This window comes from Triticum aestivum, chromosome 7A, assembly GCF_018294505.1.
Source record: "Triticum aestivum cultivar Chinese Spring chromosome 7A, IWGSC CS RefSeq v2.1, whole genome shotgun sequence".
In the NCBI taxonomy this organism is placed as follows: domain Eukaryota; kingdom Viridiplantae; phylum Streptophyta; class Magnoliopsida; order Poales; family Poaceae; genus Triticum; species Triticum aestivum.
This window is the reverse complement of record NC_057812.1, coordinates 175759262-175778194: the sequence shown is the minus strand read 5'-3', so window position 1 is coordinate 175778194 and position 18933 is coordinate 175759262.

Genomic DNA, 18933 nt, shown 5'->3' with positions numbered 1-18933 from the left:
ATCCTCTCTTCCTCCGCCTTACGGCCATGGGCAGCTTCAGCACGCTCTTCATGCAGGATCTTCAGCTCGGCCTCCAGCACCCGGCAGCGACCTTGGGCGGCCTCAACGTCCTTCAGCACCGCCTCGCAAGCAACAGTTGCCTGAGCTGCGGCTCGTTTCTGCCCCTCAGAAGTTGCCGCGACCTGGCTCAGCGCCGCCCGAATGGACACGTCAGGATGAAGCCAACCAGAGACCAGCTCCAGGCGCCCAGCCGCCAGGAGGGGTTCGGCGCTCTGGAGATCTTCTCGCAGACGGGCCATCTCAGAAAGGGCCTGCTCCAGGACGGTAGAAGAAGCAGAGGAACCTGGGGCTGGCAACATGGCAGAAGGAGGAGGAAGAGGCGTCGTCGTTACCATGGCCTGGGAGGCTGGAAGCTCCTGAGGCTCTTGGACCTCAGCACCCGAGCCGGACTCTGGCACCTCCCGAGTCAGCGGGGCCTCGGGGGCTGACTTCTCTCGAGAATGCTCCACCTAGCCTCGTGAGGATGATCGGGCTGGAGAAGCACGAGCACCATCCCCACCTTTGCTCATGGAGAGGGACGCAGCCGCAGGAGGCGACCTGGGCTCAAGCAGCACCACCTCGCTCTCCCTTCTCCTCTTCGCCGCAGGCGTTGGCCTAGTTTCACAACAAGGAAGAAGAGTCAGGAACAAGCATCAGAAGCAAGAACAAGGCAAGACGAGAACACTTACTGATCCGCCGCGGCGTAGCCCTTCCGCTTCGGGAGCCTGGAGCCAGAGAGCTTCGCGACCCGAGGCGTAGGCGTGCCAGCTCCGGGAGCAGAAGCAGCAGCAGCAGGGCTGGAAGCGGCTCCAGGCGGCGCCGGAGCAGAAGCATCATCCCGGGAGATCAGCGCCGATTGGTCCCTCGTCGGGATCACGGGCGTCTCTCCCTTCTCCTGGTGGGCGTCAGCCCCGTCATCGTCAGGAAGGGTGCGGAGGATGTCAGCTTTGCTCAAGGGGGAGGTCTCCCCCGTCCCTTTGAGAGTTATCTCCGAGTCTTCCTCCTCCTCTTCCTCCCTGTGGGACTCACCAGAAGATAGCTCCACTGGCGTCGACGCCGCAGGGGCCCCGGTGGGCGCCGGCGGCACCAGCCCATGCCCATCAAAGGTCGGCCTGGCAGCCACGACCAGCGCCCCGTCCTTACGGTGGTACAAGGGAGTGAAGACATTCGGCGGGTACTCCTGGTCGTCCCCGACCAGGAGGTGGAGAGCCACATCCAGTTCATCATCGGACATGGGTTTCGGGCTCAGGCGAACCTTGTCCTCTTCGTTCCCAAGCTCCCACAAGGGGCGCGTACGTGCCTGAAGGAGGGCTAAGCGTAGCACCAGGAATTCCCTCAGGAGCATGGCCCTTGTCACCTTTGCCGCCTTCACGTTGCCCGGCTTTAGGTCAGCGTTCGTCTGCTCCAGCACCAAGGTCGCCCGCTCATCAGTGAGCTTCATGCGAGACCACCCCTTGTCGGACTAGGGCATCTCCGTCGGCAGCGTCAAGCGTGGGTGGGCGCACTTGGCGTCCATCATGGCCCACTTGCTCCGGAAGCCATCGGCCTTCTTCCTAGTCTTTGAGATTGAGTTGGCCTTGCCGGCCGCGATGAAATTGGCACACCCGTAGGTATGGCCATCATTGATGTGGAGGAAGAAGAAGTGGCGCAGCAAAGCCACGGAAGGCATCACGCCGAGGTACGCCTCACAGTAGTAGGCGAAGATCGACAAGAGAAGGATAGAGTTCGGATGAAGATGCAGCGCCTGCAGCCCGTAGTGGTCAAGGAGCTCATAGAAGAAGTCAGAGAAGGGGGGGGGGAACCAGCCCCACGACGATGCTGCTCCAAGTCAGAGTTGGGACTATTCAAGATTGTCTGACTTGGGCATACGAGTATATCTATCAATGCCAAGCTCCTAGTTGTCTGCAGGAACCTGTCAATGAACAGGAAGGGGAGATTGAAGGGGATCAGGAGACCAATAAAGCCCACAATGTGGTCTTGGGAGACACTGGCACCAGGAAAAGGAGGGGTAAAGGCCCTCTGGTTGAAACAGAGGTAAGAAGGAGTGATAGAATCAAGTTGGATAATAATGGCTTTAACAGAAATTCATGTAATGACAATATCTACTTACCTTGTAATGCATTGCCACCCATTACAGATTTTAATGTAGTCAAAAACCTCACAAAATCATTTTGTAAGGTGGCTGAGGAGGAGCTACCACTACTGCAGGATGCTACTAACGCGACACTACGATCAGAGATCCTTCGATGAAACTGTGTGCGATGCAATAATCGCAAACGGTGCTGAAAAAGGTTTGCAATGAAGGATGCATCAAACATGGTTCAGATTTTAGTTGCGCGTGCGATGCAGGGCATACGGTTCAGTTCAATTAACCGTTTTCGATGAGGAGGAACAAAAGAAACGGGCAGACAGATCAAGGTGTGTGGGATGTACATCATACGGTTCACTCGGGTGAACTGTTTGTGATTAGGCAACACAAAAGAAACGGGCAGCCAGATGAAGGTGTGTGCGATGTACATCATACGGTTCACTCAGATGAACTATTTGTGACTAGGCAACCCAATAGAAACGGTCACCCAGATAAAGGTGTGTGCGATGTACAACATACATTTCACTTGGATGAACTGTTTGTGATTAGTCAACACAAAAGAAACGGTCATCCAGATCAAGGTGTGTGCGATATACGACATGCGGTTCACTTGGATGAACTGTTTGCATTGAGATAAGAGAACATAAACGGTTCAATATAACAAATACCATAAATATTGCAAGGTTCAAATTCAAAGATTACAATGCCCAAATTCAAACATTGCAAACATCGTCATTTCTGAAAAGGGATCAGCCACTGACAAGTCATGTATGGGTTTGACACAATGACTTTCAATTGCTTTGCCATATGCTCTTCCAATATGAAGTTTAGCTTTTTTGGAGCATCTTCCATTCTGCAGTACCTTCCGGCTCTGATCAACATACCATTCATCTTTCCTAATTAAATGCGTGTTCAATCTCAGTACCCTCAGCACCTTTGCTCTGGCAAGAAAGAACCTGGCGAGTGTAATCTTCGGTAAGGTCCCTCGGTAGGAGTTCAAAGTAATATTTGAGAGATGCAGATCTAGGCATTCGATGTGATTGTCGTTATAAACATTATCCACCTCTGGGCCTATTATTATCTACAAAAGAAGAGAAACTGTTAGTTACTGTCGGTGTTCTGGGAACGGGGGTCCCCAGACTTGCCTTCCTGTGGCCCACGGCATGGCTCTGCAAGCGGGCCCATATGGCCCATCTTCATCAACAAGCATTCAAGACCCTCGCGAGGGTCCAAGCCTCGTGAGGCGGACGACACAAGACCTCCTCAGGAGCGGCCTCACCAGGCTGGCTCGCGAGGGGCGGATATATCAAGGCAAGAGAAACCTCGCGAGGTTCCAGTGACGTGAGCCATGACGACCAAGGCCTTATTTCCTCTTTGGTGCTAAGGAAGCAAGCGTAGACGGAGATTACGATGCGTCAAGCAAAGGTTTCCATATCGGTGCAACGAGACCAAGATCAGTAGGACGGAGGTCACCGTGGAGCCCAAGACGGCGTCACCACCAGAGCCTTTGGCAGGCGAAGACTACTTTTGTCAGGATAAGTTGTACTAGCTATCCCCTTTCAAATTGGCCGTTGTTGGCTCCCTTCCCACTCAATATTTGGGGAGAGGACCAGGGCCTCTATAAATAGGACTAGCCACCACCATAGCTAGGGGATGAAACCAGACAACCACAAGTTGACCAAGCACAAGAACACCTCTCCTCAGGAGGCTGTTCTCCCCCTTGTACTATTCATCCTCAGCACAAGAGGCAATCCACCACCACCACACTGGAGTAGGGTATTACACCACAACGGTGGCCCGAACCAGTATGAATCTTGTGTCTCGTGTGTTGTGAGTTCGTGTGCCTAGCCTAGAAATCGTGAAGTGTGTGAGGGCGTGATCGGTGAGGGAGAGATCTTCGCGTGCACCCTAGTGTTTGAACCTTAAGGGTTTTGCCGGAACCCGAAATCCGACAATGCCTACATGCAGTTTTGAACACTGCTACACGCCCATTTGTTTGCAGGATTTGTAAAATGCACCAATGTGCCATCTTCGATCTAACATGGTTAACATGGGCATTTGATTACAATCTAGAAACATGTAGCCTTCTTCACAAGAGGTTGGATTGGATGAAAAATTCCCTAAGAAAACTAGTATAGATGAATCAAAAGGAGAAATGCTTATGGACGATCGTAACCATATGAATGAAGCAACCAATATGGGGTGGGGGTGTATGTCCTAAAATCCTCCAAAATTCCTTCAGAAATCATAGTACATTGTCATTGTAAACTTGGGAAAGGTGCAAAAAATTGAACTCCCTTATGGCTAACATTTAACACGAAAGGAACATCACCTCGATATATAGCTTCTTCAGGCACGGAAATCATCTTAGGCAACTGACAACTTGGTCTAGGTTGGGGCCGACAGATTCTAGTGCCAAGACCTTCACTGTGCCCAGAATCTGGGTGAAGCTTTGCTGGATGATAGACGAACATACATCTTCGAAACTAGAAATAACGTTGATATCAAGAAGGAGAGGTATAAGGTGACTGTTGTACCTAAAAGTTGTAGCATTTGACAGAAGAGTAGGCCACCACCGTCAAGTTCGGCGCAGAAATGACATTGATTCTTGTTGGACCTTGTTGATCAACTACAAGTAATCTCTCAAGTGAAGGTGTGTCCTCAATGACCATATTGTGGTCAACCTTTTGTGATCTCTTGTTGCAGCACCAGCAACACACATAAATAGTCCGCAGAGTCCCGGAGGTGATGTGCAAGGTACTCGGCCAATTCATCGCCTGAAGACGAAGGAACTCGAGTGTAGTATAGCCGCGGAGCAGGCGCTCCATGTCATCCTTTGGGATGTAGACCATGACGAGCTCGAGGTGCTTTAGTCTTGGTAGAAAAAGAGCGGGCGCGTCATTAAGGGGGGTGGCAGTTCATGAACTTGGCGAGGTGCAGCGTGGGCGCGAAGCGGAGCATGGACGTTGGCAGCAAGCGCATATGCCCGTAATTAAAACTGAGCTTCTCGAGCTGATCTATGGCGGGGGATTAGAACCACTCATCAAGCTTGGCTCGGTCCTTGCCATTGGAACGGAACTTGCCCGTGATAAGGACTTTAATTGGGCCATGGTGACTGCCGAGGATCTAGGAGAACGCATCCAAGCTTTGGCAATAGCCATGGTAGAGCTCGTGGGTGTTGAGGCGGTCGACAGGGGTGAGGAGCCATAGGGGGCACCAACGCCAGGAAGGGGCGGCTGTCCTCGCCCGATATTTGATTGGGAGGAGGGATATGATGACTATCAACATATCATCGGGGAGGTTGTTGATGAAGTCTAGGCCTGCTAGAGTCGCTTGCGGTTCTTTCTCGACCCGCCTCCGCTTGTTGGCAGCCTCATTCTCCACCTCGTCGACAGCGACGGAAACCTCTGTCTCCATATTCACGCCGTGCTCCAGTGCTTCAGCAGCCCCGACGTCGCCACTCCCTCTAATGGGGCGCTTCGGCGACATCCTCATACACTGACGGCTTTGAGGACTCAAAGCGGCATCGAGGATGCGGGCGGAGAGAGAGGATTTTGTGTGTGGCGAGGATGGGGGGTGCGGCCGCTCGGCGGCGCCATTAATACAGACTAGTGGGAGCGAGGCGGGCGGCGCTCCAAGGCTGTCTCACTTCCCGATGAGAATGACTGCTTAATGTCTATGAATGAAATCTATGCTTAATTACTGAATTTTAGTTGCAAAAAATAGATAGTGCTATTGATTTTTAGCTGCATATTTTGACAATTCGCAGTGTCTCTTGGCTTAGCACCGAAGTCTGGCTTTACTTTGCATGTCGTAATCCGAACCGTTTGCGTTGAAGAGATGAAGAGATCCAGCATTGAACAGCTTGCATGCTTCCCGGTGAGCCTGCGCACCGGACTACGCTCGCACGCCTCCCGTTCAGTCAAGTAGCTATCCACACGGCACCTCCTATAGCCATTAAAACCAAGACACGCGGGGTAACGTGAATGGTTAACAGAACGCACATGGTTTGAATTATACAAACGTTTGAGATATTAAAGTGGCAGCTATTTTTTTCAAAATGCCTTTGTTTGCTGTTATTCGAGTGCGCCTTCTCTCAAAATGGACACGAAAAATACCATAGCATGTCGGGTGCCATTCCATGATAGCATGCCAAGTTTCATGAATTTCAGACGAGTTTCGAATTTACTAGAATTTAAAAGCCAGGTATCTCAATGTTTTGCCGGCAATCAACAGTCCCCTAGTGTTTGAAATTCATTCCCATTTCTTGCATGGGACCTAAGCATGCACCGAAGGGCACATATTTGTTTTTTCAACCAATTTGTATGCACTAGAGCATGTGCATGTATTTCAAATTTGAATTATGCACATAAAATGCCTAGAAAACCCAGTTAATGTATAAAAATGTCCAAACGAACCCCAAAAAATTCCAAAACTTAACACAACACTCATATTGTTCTATGTTGGCACTAGAATTTTTTTGAAAGCAATAAGCGGCAACATATATCGTTTCATCCCCAAAGGTGGCACATTCCGTACCGAAACCATCAGGCTTGTTGTGAGAAGCTTATACCCAAACCTGCCCCAAATTGGACTTTTTTTACCACGACATGTCGGGTGCCATTCCATGATAGCATGCCAAGTTTCATGAATTTCAAACGAGTTGTGGATTTACTAGAATTTAAAAACCAGGTATCTCAACATTTTGCCGGCAATCAACAGTGCACTGGTGTTTGAAATTCATTCCCATTTCTTGCATGGAACTTAAGCATGCACCCAAGGACACATATTTGATTTTTCAACCAATTTATATGCACTAGAGCAAGTGCATGTATTTCAAATTTCAATTATGCACATAAAATGCCTAGAAAACCAAGTTAATGCATAAAAATGTCCAAACGAATTCCGAAAAATCACAAAAATTGACACAACACTCCTGTTGTTCTATGTTGACACGAGAATTTTTTTGAAAGCAATAAGAGGTAAGGGATATCATTTCGTCCCCAAAGGTGGGACGTTCCCTACCGAAACCATCATGCTTCTTGTGAGAAGCTCTGGTTTGTGAGAGGCATATCCCCAAACCTGCCCCAAATGGGACAAAAAATTTACCATGGCATGTTCATGCCGCTCCATGATAGCATGCCAAGTTTCATGAATTTTAGACGAGTTTTGGATTTACTAGAATTTAAAAACCAGGTATCTCAACATTTTGCCGGCAATCAACGGTGCCCTGGTGTTTGAAATTCATTCCCATTTCTTGCATGGGACCTAAGAATGCACCCAAGGACACATATTTGAATTTTCAACCAATTTATATGCATTAGAGCATGTGCATGTAGTTCAAATTTGAATTATGCACATAAATGCATTGAAAACTTAGTTAATGCATAAAAATGTCCAAACAAACCCCGAAAAATCACAAAAAATGACACAACACTCCTGTTGTTCTATGTTGACACGAGAACTTTTTTGAAAGCAATAAGAGGCAATGGATATTGTTTCATCCCCAAAGGTGGGACGTTCCCTACCGAAACCATCATGCTTATTGTGAGAAGCTCTGATTTGTGAGAAGCATATCCCCTAACCTGCCCCAAATGGGACAAAAATTTACCACGGCATGTTCATGCCGCTCCTTGATAGCATGCCAAGTTTCATGAATTTCAGACGAGGTTTGGATTTACTAGAACTTAAAAACCAGGTATCTCAACATTTTGCCGGCAATCAATGGTGCCCTGGTGTTTGAGATTCATTCTCATTTCTTGCATGGGACCTAAGCATGCACCCAAGGACACATATTTGATTTTTGAACCAATTTATATGCACTAGAGCATGTGCATGTAGTTCAAATTTGAATTATGCACATAAATGCATTGAAAACTCAGTTAATGCATAAAAATGTCCAAACGAACCCTGAAAAATCACAAAAATTGATACAACACTCCTATTGTAGCGATCCAACCTCAGACAGTCAAATCTCTGTGCATAAGTGTCATCCCTAGATCGATAATGCTGACACACACAGTACTTGAAGGATTTATAACAGAGTGCAATCACACACTTAATACATCGATAGTCTCAAGAGAGAACTTATTACAATAATATGGCTTAAGGCCATCTAAACATGATAACAGCGGAAGGCTTGGAAGATAAAGTGAGTCCATCAACTCCAACGACATAGCTGAGTGCACGACAACGACCTATCGCACCTTACTCTTCGTCTGAAAAGTCTGCAACATAATACGTTGCAGCCCAAAAACGGGTCAACACATGGAATATGCTGGCAAAATAACACTGTAGAGCAAATGAACAGGTAACAGCTATAACTATATGCATATTTGGCTGGTGGAGGCTCTATGGTTAAAATGTTTTTGCGAAAAGCCAATTTTTCCCTACAAAAAAGGAATATATTTTGTTTAACTATCATGGTAGTTGATAAACATTGAGAAGGTTCCTCCAACTCAATCCCAATTAAACCATATTTAGAACCCAACAATTTAATTTAGAGTGATGAGATCAAAACAATAATTCAAGAACCAGATACTCAAGATGTCCATAACCGGGGACACGGCTAACCATGATTAGTTTGTACACTCTGCAGTGGTTTGCGCACTTTTCCCCACAAGACTCGATCTCCTGCGTTAGATTTCTCACACTACATGATGTTTGAGAAACAGATGATCGAGACACAGTCTTTCAGAAGCATTAACTCTTTACTCTGGGTAGACAGTACCACCTACATCCCCTACATCTGCTATCCTACCACTGAAAGAGGTCACACAACTTAGTCAACTATGCCAGAGCCCATAATGGCTTGTGGCTACACACGGAAGTTTCCAGCATGAATAATCTTATGATCCCTTTGAGCCTGGGTGGCAAACCATAGGATGATCACATGGGTACTCCGGGATATCCCAGGACAACACTGGATTACTCCAGGTGCCCAGACAACCACTGGGTGCTCCAGGGTGCCTCAACCAGTCCACCCAGATGTGTATTAAAGTAGCCACCTTAAGTTAACCATAAACATCTCTCACATCTGTCATGGATCACTCAACCAAACCACGTCTACGAGCATAGCATAGCAGTAATAGCATAACATAGAAGTAACTCCCATGGTTTGATATAAAAGGCAATAGCTTCTACATCATCATCTACTTCCCAGACCCACCTATTAGTCAGATCCTACTCATGCAATGTTTGAGGGTTGAAACGAATGCATAAAAACTAGGTAAGAAAGGAATATAATCAAAGTGTTACTTGCCTTGCTGACCATCCGCAAACCCTAGAGACTCATAGTAGCACGCTTCGCACTCCTGAAATTCTATCATAAACAAACAATAGCATACATAAGAATTCAAGCATAGTTGTAAGGGTAAAATTCAGATGAGAAAGTCCAAACTGAAAATTCAACTGAAGTGCTTCGATTTGCAAAAAGAATCAAGCAAATCGGAGCTGCGAAACTCACACTATGATCAAAATAAGTTCGAAAACAAATCTGCTTGAAACCAAATTTTAATTTGTCAAAACCATGTTCAAGTTGGTTAACTGGAAAGACGGGTTCTAGACAAAGATTTTGGCATTGGTTTCACTGGATTTGGACGAATGATTAAAAAGTTGCGAGGGTTTGAAGATTAGGGGCAAATTTGCGATAAAAAAATCACGGATAGGTCCCTCGCGAAAATAAAACAGAAAAAGAAAAATCCGTTGGACGAACGTCCGCTAACAGAGACAAACGAACGAATTCGTTCATTAAAATGAACTAACGGGTGAACGTTCGCTATATAGCGAACCGACGGAAAAAATAAACCGAGAAAACCCTAAAAAACCGATCTAGGTTTTACCTAAAACCAGCGAGAAAAACTGGCGAGTCGGCGGCGGTTTCCGGTGAGGCGGGCTTGGGGCGGCGGGGCTGCGGGTGGTGCGGCGGCGGCGGCGCGGCGGAGCAGCGGAAGTGGCAGCGGCGCGAGCGGGCGGCGGTTGCGGCGGCTGGGCGGGACGAGGGGCAAAGGGGGGGGGGTCGGGGCCGGCCCTTTTAAAGGGGGGGCGTCCCGAGGCGGTGGCGGCGTCGCGGAGTCCTTCGGGACTCCGGCGGCGTGTCCGCCCCGGACTCCAAGTGGGAGGAGGCGGTGGCGGCGCGATGGGCCGGCTGGGCTTGGGCCCAGTCGGTCCAAAGATTTTTTTTAAAAATAAATTCCGCCGAAGAAGAAATAATCCTAAAAAAATATAAAAAAATTCTTAAAATGCCAAAAACAATTTTCACCTTCTGAATAAAATATTTAGAACAAAGTGAACCTTTTTCTAGCCTAAGAATGCGATTTTGAAAAATGCATATTTTTTCTAATTTAGATAAAATAGTGATAAAATACAAATAAAAATAATTATTTGATTTTAATATTTTTCCTCCAATATTCCCCTCTGATTTTAATAATTATTCTAATATATTTACATTTGAAATATTCGGAGAGAAAAGTATTAGAACCAAAATGATCCTCTTTTTTAATTTGAGAAAAATTCAAATATGAAAATAATGAAATACCCAACTCTCTGCGTGGGTCCTTGAGTTGCTTAGGGTTTTTTTAGATCGCAAACGAACTGCAAATAAAATATGATATGCATATGATGACCTATGTATAACATCCAAATTGAAAAATTGGGATGTTACACCTATGGTTCTATGTTGACACGAGCTTTTTTTTGAAATCAATAAGAGGCAATGGATATCATTTCGTCCCCCAAGGCGGGACATTCCCTACCGAAACCATCATGCTTGTTGTGAGAAGCTCTGGTTTATGAGAAGCGTATACCCAAACCTGTCCCAAATGGGACAAATTTGTTACCACGGCTTGTTCATGCCGCTCCATGATAGCATGCCAAGTTTCATGAATTTCAGACGAGTTTTGAATTACTAGAATTTAAAAACCAGGTATCTCAATGTTTGCGGCCGAGTGACGGTGGCAGGGTGCTAGACATTCATTCCCATTTCTTGCATGGGACCTAAGCATGCAACCAAGAACACATATTTGAATTTTTGACCAATTTATATGCATTAGAGCATGTGCATGTAGTTCAAATTTGAATTATGCACATAAATGCATTGTAAACTCAATTAATGCATAAAAATGTCCAAATGAACCCCGAAAAATCCCAAAAATTAACACAACACTCCTGTTATTCTATGTTGACACTAGGAAAAAATTTGAAATCGAGAAGAGGCAATGGATATCATTTCGTCCAGAAAGGTGAAAGTTCCCTACCGAAACCATCAGGTTTGTTGTGAGAAGCTCTGGTTTGTGAGAAGAATATACCCAAACCTACCCCAAATGGGATAAAAAATTTACCACGGCATGTTGATGCCGCTCCATGATAGCGTGCCAAGTTTCACGAATTTCAGATGAATTTTGGATTTACTAGAATTACAAAAGCAAGTACGTCAATGTTTGCCGGAGAGCCACGGTGCCATGGTGTTCGAATTTCATCCCCATTTCTTGCATGTGACATAAGCATAAACCCATGGACACATATATGATTTTACAACCCATGTTGGTGCACCGGAGCATGTGCATGTAGTTTAATTTTGAATTGTGCACCTGAAATGGCTAGAAAACCAATTTAATGTATAAAATGTTCAAATGAACCTTGAATAATTCCAATTCTTTTACGACACACATATAGTTGCATGTTCACTGTAGATAAAAGTTATAGAAATTCAAACACCATCCATTGCCGCTGTGACCCCATTATGTAATTCAAATCAAGATGAAAAATCAAGTAGATCACACATAGTTTATTATCACCAACCGTGTGAGATGCAGCACGAAATATCCCGGAGCACCGTTGGTGTATAGTATGACTATGGCTTACGCGAGAAGGTGCGTCGGCTACAGTCCGCAGCTGGTGTGTCAAACACACTATCTTGTTCCCCAAATACTCCCGCCTCTGCATCCCTCACAATCTCGAAAATATTACTGCCTTGTAATCTCAAAAATATCTATAGCCCGGAAGGTTTTAATGTTTGATAGCACACGATTAGTATGCGCGGACCGCGTGCGATGTCCGTTACTCTCGCTCTGCTTCAGTCCCTTGATTCAAATTTTCAGTAGTCTGGTATTTTACTCCCGCCTCTACATCCCTCGCAATCTCAAAAATATCTGCTCTCCCTTGATCCAAATTTTTCAGTAGCCCCGCCTTGTTACTCCCACCTAGTAAAATTTTCAGTTGTCACAGTATTTCCTCAAACGCCACCTTGCTCCCCCCTCCACACACACCACGCACTCTCCAAAACCTCCACTCCCATAGACACAGACAACCCTCGAAACCATTGGTAGGTCGCCGCCATCGCCGGCACCTTCATCCTCAACCTTCACCTGTGTGCCGGGGAGCTCGAGGAGACAATGACCAAAAAGAGGTTTATCACGGCCTTTTCGCCCGACGTCGACGAAGTGGCCGCTGAGGTGTCCTCATCATCCTCCGCGGGCTCGATCCGCCGTCGCTGGTCCCCTGATCCGCCCGCCGCTGCGCCCCTATGCCGGTTCGAGGACTTCCTCGTCCTCCCCCGGACCCGGCAGCCGAAGAGGTCCTACCTCGGGGTCCGGCAGTGGCGATGGGGGACGTGGGTCGCCGAGATTACAGATCGGGAGACCCACACCGACCAGTGGCTCAGTACCTTCCACATGACTGAGCTCGCGGCGACGGAGTATGACCGCTAGTAGGTCCGCTACCACGGCGCGGCGTCTAGGCTCAAGTTCCCCTTCGGCACACGTCTGGTCGGCCTTTTTCCACTGGTGCCAGGGGTCGTGAGCTCGGCTATGGCATAGGAGGACCGCGAGGCGTGGGAGCGCCTCGAGACCGAGGCCACCGACGAGGACTACATGCAAGAGCTTCGCCGGCAGCACCCGGAGCTCATGGAGGTGGAGCGGGCGATCTTTGCCGGCGCGAAGGGCGGCGAGGTTATCGCACTCTCCTCCTATGACGAGGTCAAAGGCGGCGAGGAAGGCGGTGCGGAGGGCGGCGAGGTTATCACGCTCTCCTCCGATGACGAGGTCGAAGGCGGCGACGACGACGGCGTTGAGGGCATCGAGGTGGACCCTGAGTACGAGGAGACCGACATCGATGAGTGGAGGAGTGCCTTCCCCAACAACCCCGACGACGGTACCGACCCAGACCCGGCTCGCAGCACATCGTACATGACGAGGAAGGATTGGCTCGACTTCTACTTCGACCAAAAGTAGTTTAGCTTAGTTTAAATTTTGGTTTTATGTTCGGTTATGCAAAACTATCTATGTTTATGTTTGAATGCATGCTAATTTCGGTTGAACATGCTTTGAACCTGATCAAATTGAAGTTTACAACCTTAAGTTTAGGGGATCGACTAGAAAAGGCCAAATATATATAGGGTCGCGCTATTCGTCACCTTGGGTGAGGAATAGTTATTCTTCACCCCCCTCTATTTTACCATCAATGCACTGTAATTTTACGTTCCGTAAGTTTTTGTCTTATTTCCGACGCAAAAAGGGACCGTAAGAAAATATATAATCGCCGTAAAAAATATTTTATGTTATGTCAAATTACAAACGTAAAAACATAGTCTAAAATACACATAAACTGCAATTTTTTTTATTTTATGACCTATATTTTTATTTTCTTATGTCAAATTTTACGTAGTGAATCAATAGGAATGTAACTATTTGAATTCCAAACGTAATTTAATTATAAAATGATCGTAAGATTATCTCGGGTGAAGAAAACTTATTCTGCCCCCTGGGTGATGAATAGTAACATTATATATATATCCACTAATGGTTTTAGTCCTTTAACTTTTTAAGGATCGGCTAGAGATGGCCTCATGACTTGTTTATTTCAGTTCTTCACAATGTGATGCTCTATATGTGCAACTATTTGCCGTGCAGTTCAATTTCATCAATAATAGTTTCAACAAAACCACTATAAATTGCGATATTTGGTTGTTGTTAAGGATATTGTAGTTAACATGCTTTTTCATTTTTTAACAATAACTAATGTACTGTAGACCTGCACAATACCAGTTTGAATGACTATTTGCTTGTTTTTAAATGTTATGCCTGATGCAGTTAACACACCTTTCCACTTCTTGTTTTGCTTAACTAGCGTGCTTAAGCCTGCACATTGAAGCTATCATTTGTAGATTATGTTGTCTACCATGGATATATTTGGTTGATGTTTAGCCTGTTGTGCTTAACATGCCTTTATATGTACTCATGCAGGACAATATTGACACTAGTAGAAAAAGGACCTAATGTGAGACACATTAGTCCCGGTTCGATTTTGGCCCGGTACTAATGGTACCATTAGTGCCGGTTCAAACGGCTATGCATTAATGCCGGTTCGTGTTGAACCTTTAGTACCGGTTTGTGCCACGAACCAGTACTAAAGGGGTGGTGGCAGGCTGGCGTCAGGCCGGGGCCCCACGAACACCTTTAGTACCGGTTCGTGGCACAAACCGGTACCACAGGGCTATCCTCTAGTACCGGTTCGTGCCACGAACCGGGACTATAGGTCAATTTTCAAACTCCACCCCCCGTGTATCGCCATTTTAGTTTAGAAAAAATCAAAATAAAATGATAAAAACTTCAAAAAATAAAATCCTTCGAGAGGTAGTTATATTACTACATCTACTAGTTAGGAAAATTTGAAAACTTAAATTTGGACATGTTTTGCAAAAAGCGTAGGGAAAATGTAAAACGACTATAACTTTTGCATACGATGTCGGAAAAAAACGTATAATATATCAAAAAATCCAGCACAAAAATCCGCATCCGATTTTGACAGCCTATGGCCTCTTTGTAGTTTTTTAGAATCCTCAAATTCCAAAAGGAAAAAATATATGCTCAAATTCCAGTTTTTTTAAAAATTTTGGTTAAATTTGGTCAAACTATGGTCAAACTACTTATTCAAGAAGTATTAATGTTACTACATAATTATTCAGGAATATTAGTGTTACTAAATAATTATTTCAATTTTTTGAATTTTGGTCAAATCTGGTCAAACTATGGTCAAACTTATTCAAGAAATATTAGTGTTACTAAATAATTACTGTTTTTTTAAATAATAGTTTCAAACTCAAACGGTGAAACATGTGACCTAATGCTCAAGATAAACTGCTGAGGGTTAATAGGATTGACAGCTTACATTTGTCAGGAAAACAACAAGTGCAGACTTGGAAAGTAGGGGGAATAGAACTCCCAAGTTAAGTGTGCTCAGGCTGGGGGAGTGAGAGGATGGGTGACCGGCCGGGAAGTTTAACGATTTGGAATGAGTGATCCACACTTGAGCAGTTAAGAGGGTGATTAGAGACTAAATCATCAAATAATTCAGAAAATCGAAAATCGAAAAAATCAATTTTATCCAAAATTTTCAAATAAACTTCAAAAAATACCTTTAGTACCGGTTCGTAACACCAACCGGTACTAAAGGTCCCCCATACCATGGCCCGAGCTCACGCCATGTGGTGGGCCTTTAGTGGCGGTTCGTGCCAAACCGGTACTAAGGGGGGGGGGTCTTTAGTCTCCACTCTCGCTTACGAACCGGTTTTAAAGCTCCGTTTTCTACTAGTGTGGGAACAGTGTTGTTTTCCATCACGGTTAGTTTCATCGCATTGCTTATATGTACTCACTGTTCAGGATATCGGTAGCTGGTACCATATAGCCTGGGGCTGATAAGGGATTAATCGTCAAATCAGACATTTCACTGAATATATATGTAGTCCATTTATCAGTAGGTTAACTAGGGCCATATTTAATATACCTGAGGCTACATAGCAACATGCATTGTACTGAATGACTAAATATGCAATCCCAGGCTACATAGCAACAAGGAAGAGAGTTACCTTAATGTTCTGATGATGTCTAGATATACATGTAATAAAATATTTTATAATGGGATGGAGGGTGTCGGATCATGGGTTCCGGCTAACCCTTGAGGTTCGAACACAGGGGTGCGCATGAAGTATTTCTACTCTCTAGATCGCTCGCTCAATGATCCCACGGCCTAGCTCGACGAACCCAAGAAACACGAGACATAGAGGTTTATACTGGTTCAGGCCACCGTTGCGGTGTAATACCCTACTCTAGTGTGGTGGTGGATTGCCTCGAGGGCTAGGGATGAACTAGTACACTGGATGAACTGCCTCCTGAGGAGAGGTGTTCTTGAGCTCGAAGAGCTGGTGTGTGTGAGGATGGTCTGAATGATCCCCCCTGCTACGATGGTGGCTAGCCCTATTTATAGAGGCCTTGGTCCTCTTCCAAATGCTAGGTAGGAGGGGATCCAACAACGGCCAAGTTTGAAGGGGGACAACTAGTACAAGCTATCCTGACAAAAGGTGGTCTTCGCCTGCCAAAGACTCTGGTGGTGACGCTGATGTGGGCTCCACAGTGACCTCTGTCTTGCCGTCCCGCTAGCCTTGGTCTTGTTTCACTTATATGGAAACCTTTGCGTGATGCCTCGGGACTCCTCGCCTGCGCCTGCCTCTTTAGCACCAAAGAGGAAACTGGTACACTGCACCCGTTGGTGCCCGCCTGGCCTTGGTCATCATGGCTCAAGTCACGTGAACCTCGCGAGGTGCCCCTTGCATTGATATCTCTGCTCCACGGGAGCCAGCATAGTAAGGCTGCCCCTAGGGAGGTCTTGGTGTCGTCCGCCTCGCGAGGCTTGGCCCCTTGTGAGGGTCTTGAGTTGTCGCTGCAGATGATGGGCCGTACCAGGCCGCTGATGGAGCCACACCATGGGCCGCAGGTAGGCAAGTCTGGGTATCCCCGTTCCCAGGACGCCGACAATATCCCCTGGGCCCAATGCATGCTCGAACTTGGCTTCGAGGCAAAGCCAAAGGGCAAGTGCGGAGCGCCGCGGGCCCCAACCGCCTGCATTCTTGGTCGCCGCATGGCGATTGACCAAACGTGGGCGCCCCCGCTTCTCCACGCTGTCTCGGCAACTGTCCTCATCTGACAAAAGGCTGGTGCATGTTGCAGAGCCTTCATTACCTTCCTTCACCTTGCTCCAGATCCCCTTTCTCCTTCTTGCCCCGAGAGACTCCAGATCTGCACGAACTTCTCCCCGAGCCTGCAACCGATGGCGTCCGGCAAAGCAAAGGTTGCACTCTCACCCTCCTGGTACGAGCCGGCCTTGTGCGCACCCAATGTCTTGGAGAAGAACCTCGCCGCCATGCTCCTGATGACGGCGGAAGGCGGCAACGAGAGGGGGAAGACCGCGCTTCGGGCTGGCCTCGCCGAGCCGGAGGCCTCAAGCGGTACCTTCTATCCCTTCTTCATGAATAGCGTCGTCGCATTGCTGGTCCACCCTCTCTCCGACTTCTTCTACGCCGTCCTCAGCCACTACAAGCTGCACGCCCTTCATCTTCATCCCAACTCCATCCCCCTCTTGTCGATCTTCGCCTTTTATTGTGAGGCATTTGTGGGGGTGATGTCGTCCGTGGCATTGCTTCACCACTTCTTCTACCTCCAGATCAAGGAGGGACATTGCTCGGGATGCGCCAACTTCGTCGCAGCTAACAGAACCAACGTGATCTCGAAGGCTGGGAAGAAGTCTGAGGGCTTCAGGAGCAAGTGGGTCCTCATGGACGCCAAGTGCACCCGCCCTCGGCTGGTGCTGCCGACGGAGATGCCCTCGCCTCATGACTGATGGCTCCGCATGAAGCTCACCGACCCCCGGGCGAAGCAGGTGTTGGGGAAGATGACTGACGATCTGAAGCCTGACGACCCGAAGGCTAAGAAGCTAATGGGGGCCATGATCGTCAAGGAATTCCTGACGCAACGCATAGCCCCACTCCAGGCGTGCTTGCGCCCCTTGTGGAAGCTTGGGGATGAAGGGGACGACCTTCGTCCGCGCCCGGACGTCTTGTCGGACGAGGACCTGGGCAAGGCCCTCCACCTTCTGGTCGGGGACGACCAGGGGTATCCGCCGGACACCCATATTCCCCTGTATCGCCGCCCAGATGGGGAGGAGGTGGCTGCCGCCATTCCTGTCTTTGACGGGCGCGGGCTTGTGCCGCCAGTGCCATCTGAGGCTCCAGTGGTGGCAGCCCCGGTGTTGGTGTCTTTTGGCGATTCCGGCGAGGAGGAGAGGCCCGACTCGGAGGCGACCCGGGAGGGGGAGGGAGAGACTTCTCCTTTCATGGTAGATCTCCTTCGCGCCCTTCCTGACAATGACGAGGCCGGCGACCATCCGGTGAGGGAGCCCCTACCCCCCGCTAGGGTTACCACGAGGTCTAGGGGCACTCCTTCGAAGAACTGGCCGGCCGGGATCCCGACGAAGAGCAGGTCGGCGGTGGTATCTTGGGGGGAACATAGTAATTTCAAAATTTTCCTACGCACACACACACACACACATAGGATCATGGTGATGCATAGCAACAAGAGGGGAGAGTGTGTCTACGTACCCTCGTAGACCGAAAGATGAAGCATTAGCACAACACAGTTGATGTAGTTGTACGTCTTCACGATCTGACCGATCCAAGTACCGAATGCACGACACCTCCGAGTTCAGCACACCTTCAGCTCGATGACGTCCCACAAACTCTGATCCAGCAGAGCTTCACGGGAGAGTTTCATTAGCATGTCGGCGTGATGACGGTGATGGTGATGCTATCGACGCAGGGCTTCGCCTAAGCACCGCTACGATATAATCAAGGTGGATCATGGTGGAGGGGGCACCGCACACGGCTGGAATAGATCAATAGATCAACTTGTGTGTCTAGAGGTGCCCCATGCCCCCGTATATAAAGGAGCAAGGGGGGGGGGACGAATCCTCCTCCTAGT